Raw genomic sequence first — 4,438 nt, 5'->3', positions numbered from 1 at the left:
TGTAATAAATAGTCTACTTTATTCATTTTAAATTAACGTATCACAGTATCACACCGACGAGGTCGGAGTATATCACGAGGACAGAACGATAGACATGAGTAAATAAATTATTTAAGGCATATTTATATAAAATAATATATTATAGAATCGTAACTAACAATCTACAAATATTACATATTTTCTGGTGGGGCCCGGCCCCTAAGGACGATCCGCCACTGACACAGTGACTCCGGAGACTCGTACCGTCCTGCACGTGCACCATTTCGAACTACGTTCTCATCCAAACCATCAATGAGACATGATACAGCTTATTTACCTGTAATACGCCAACTCCGCAGGAGCTCCATTTTTTCAAAGTCATATACTGTCATTGTCTCGCCTTTATGTTTCTTCCTTTCCAACATTTTTCTTAGCAAAGCAGCGTAATCGTTATGATCCGGGAAGGATTTTAAAATAAGTCTTTTCCAGCCATTCCATGTGTGGTTGTACTCGGCGAGATTATGGTACCAGGACTTTGCCATTCCGACGAGTCTTGACTGCATATGGAATATGGTAGAGACATCATCCCATCCGTTGATCTCTCTAAGTTGATCGACTTTGTCTAGCCATTTTGAAGCAGACAAGTTCGGATTGTCGGGGGAAAATTCTGGAATACAATCGCTGCGAACAGTACCTCTAGGAGTGTTCCGTTGAACAACATCACTTTTTCTGGAAAGCTTTTCCACCAATGCTTCTAATTTGGCTATTCTTCGTGTAGCATATGTGTAGGCATATCTCGTAAATGACGTTCCGTTTCTCGTCGAGAGGATGAAGATCTTACTGTGGAGCGCACACGAGTTTGTCTTGGGTGTTGAGATTTAGATTTTCTCTTGGGTGTATATGATTTCTCCACAGTTTCTCGCATTGTGTTTCTCTTGCGATATCTCTCACGAGAACTCTCACTACTGCTTGACGAATAAGATCTTTTGGACCTACTTCTGGATCTACTCATGACTTATAAGTTATAGTTTAAACCGTATATTTAAACCGTATATTAATGTCTAAAGTTAGAGTAAACCTTTTATTTAAACTATAACTTAGTTAATTCAAAACTTATTTTTAAATTAACATAAATAAATGTCTAGCCCGTATATTATACTAAGCAAAAAAAAACACTTATAACTTATAGTCTCCAAATTTACAGGTCAAACCTTGTATTTAAAGCAGAAACTGATTAATTTAAACCGTATATTTAAATTAAAAAAACTTACTGCGTCGTGATTGTCCAAAATAAACACCAGCTGAAGAAGTCCAGACCGTATATCCCTATTATAGTTTAAACCTTATATTTAAACTAAACAATGTACACTTTCTTATCACTTAAATTATTGTACACTCTCCCGTATTATTATTTTTAACGGAACACTTTAATTAGTCACCCAGACACAAAAATTATCTGCATAGATATTACGTTCAAACTGCCCCGCAAGAAACAACAATAACATAAACGGCCAAAGCGATATGAAAAGCACGTAGAATACCCCACACCTGAACTGTAAACTAAAATTAAAAGCGAGAACTTATTCCAACAAAGATTTATTTCAGACTGCTACAAAATTCATTCTCTATCGAAAACGATGCGTCACCAACAAAGAATGATTTTACATTTTTTACTTAAAGTAGACAAAACTGATAAATCGTCTTTTACGTTGTATACAGGTTCGTCACGAGTATTACTTTGTTACACCCCTAATCTTATCTCCATAGCAACCTTGACAGAATTTTTGTCATTTTATCAAAAGGTTCTTCCTCTTTCACCAAAGTATACATTTGCATCGATCTCTTTGTCTTTAGTATTTGTTGTTGTTCCACTTCGGAATCATTCTGTGGCTCAATATATAATTCTGTGGCTTCATAATTTAGGAGCGACTTTATTACCTGCTCTCTAAATTCAGTTATTTTCATCTTTTTATCGGCTAATTGGTTGAAAATAATGTGAGAATTTACAAGTGATGTACCAATAAGAAATTCCACTGCGACCTTCCTGTACCATTTCGGTGATTCTTAGGGGTGAATAATCGTAACTTGCCATCTGGTCTGACTGTATTCCGTTACAGCCTGAGGTTTATGAACAACACTACTTCGTCGTTTAATTACCTTAGTTTCGGTACCTAGTGTGTTTAGTAGATAATAACAAGACATCTCTTTTATCCTTCCACTTCAAAACGCAGATGCCTCTCTCATTTTACAGCCCAAACATTTCCCCTTTCTTAAATTTTTATTTATTACTTTTGGGTTTCCACGACGATTTTCTCTTAGCGTCACAGTATAATGCGTTTCCTTGTCAACTAAAATGTTAGCTAATTCGAGGCTTGTATAGTAGTTCTCAGCCACTATCGTACGTCCTGAATTCAAAAGACGTTCTGATAGGTTAATCATCACATTTGTTGGTACAGAAGCGGCACTTTGAGTTGACTATGATTGTCTTACTAACAATCAAACCTCTACTGATGAAATATTAGAGAATAATCGGCGCAATAACACATAAAAGTCTCATCATGAACAGAACGACCGTCCGCACGACTGCTTGGCCCCAGGGGAATAAGTATGTCGCCTACACCCCGGCGGTCGTATCCGACCGCTAAGATATTTTTTCCAAAATTGGGACTAATAAATAAAATTGGTGAAAAATTAGTAATGGAAGTATTTTAGATGGTTGCCAAATGCACTTTTTTCAACTTGGCACCATGGACTTTTTTAAACATTTTTTTGTGGCAGTCAACCTGTTAATAATAGTTTTCATCATGGCGTCAACTTCCGGTATGGTTGTACGTGCTGCGAGATTTTCTTGGTGAATGATACAGTGAATTGTTACAAATTATTTTTATCACATTTTTTTTTTCAAACGGGAAATAAACCCAACATTATTTCCTGTCATAGACGGACATCCATCTGTCCATACAGATAATAACTTTTTAACGCCAATGCTATTCTTTTCCAAAACATACAAATAATATCAATGCAATCACTTCCTTTGGTATGGCCTTTCATCGGATGGAATTTGAGAAAATCTTCACGAATTGCATAATCTTCAGTACAGTACCGTACCAAAAGAGAACATTGTGAATTTGATGAAACATTCGTGCTTGAATCAAATGCTAAACTCCAATATTTACAAGTTATCAAATCGTCGATTATATGATTAAAAATATGTTTAGAAGTATTTTCAATTCGCCTAACGCACGTGGAATCTGAGAGTTGCAGTTGTCTGATTTGTTTGTGGCTAAAAGTTTTCCCAGGCAACCAAATAAAATTTACAAAACGTTGGAAAGACGTCATAATAATCACCAAACCACGTCAGTTTATCACGTTTTTTCAACTTCAAAAGTCACGTAAATTTATCCCACCATAATGGACATAATTTTTATCACGTTTTAAATACGTGATATCAAAAACGTTGTTTTTACGTCGTTTTTTTTATAGATTTATTTTTCATTTTATGGTTTTAAAAATGCACAAGAATTAGTATTCGTTTGGGCATTGTTGGTATTGCCATTTTTCCTTTTAACTGTTTTAAATTTAGCCCAAACTCTCTAAAATGCGTAGAATTGCAGTTCAATACAACATACATATAATACAATTTCCATTTTTTATATATACTTACTGTGTCAAGACTGAAACAACATAAACTAATAAATAATTTATTAACAAGTTATCCAGCATAATATCTTAATTTAACGTTAATTTAAATCAAAAAGAATCATGAACAACTCACTGTTGGAAATACCTGTACACCATAGTACATGAGCATCATTTTTCTTCACCATCTCATAGCCAACTCTTGTAGACTGCTGAAGCAATCTAAGGGTAAGCACAGAACAAGTAAGTCGCGGTGGAGCTGTATGTGTCGGTCGCGGTCGATGTCGACATCCATGTAAAACAAACACATTGTAATGAATGTAAGCGAACAGAGCAGGTAAGTCGCGATGGAGGTTTAGCGCGATGCCATCCAGGAGGTTTACATCGATGCTTTTGAGTTTGTTTTACATGGATGTCTACTGCGCGGCCTACAAGGATGATATGAGTTGATACTTTTTATATAATCCCTTTTTTGTATTCAGTTTATTTTTGAATTTCTAAAGTAATTAAATTCAGTAAATTTTTTAAACATGAAGGAGGATCTTATTATTTAAAGCCAATTGATAATGGTTCTAGCTCGACTGACAGCGCAGGTGACCTCCTTGCTATGTGCTGTCGATATCGACCGCAACTTAACTAGTAGCATCCACCGCGACCTACACCTCCACCGTGACTTACTTGTTCTGTGCTTACCCTTAGAAGGCTAAAAATTATTTTTAATTAAACTCGATAACACATACAGTGGTACCTCGACATACGAGGGTAATTCGTTCCGTAACCTTGCTCGTATGTCAAATTGCTCGTATGTCAAAGAAATTTA

The sequence above is a fragment of the Diabrotica virgifera genome, chromosome 9 (genome assembly GCF_917563875.1).
Source record: "Diabrotica virgifera virgifera chromosome 9, PGI_DIABVI_V3a".
Lineage (NCBI taxonomy): Eukaryota > Metazoa > Arthropoda > Insecta > Coleoptera > Chrysomelidae > Diabrotica > Diabrotica virgifera.
This window is presented reverse-complemented; position numbering follows the sequence as displayed.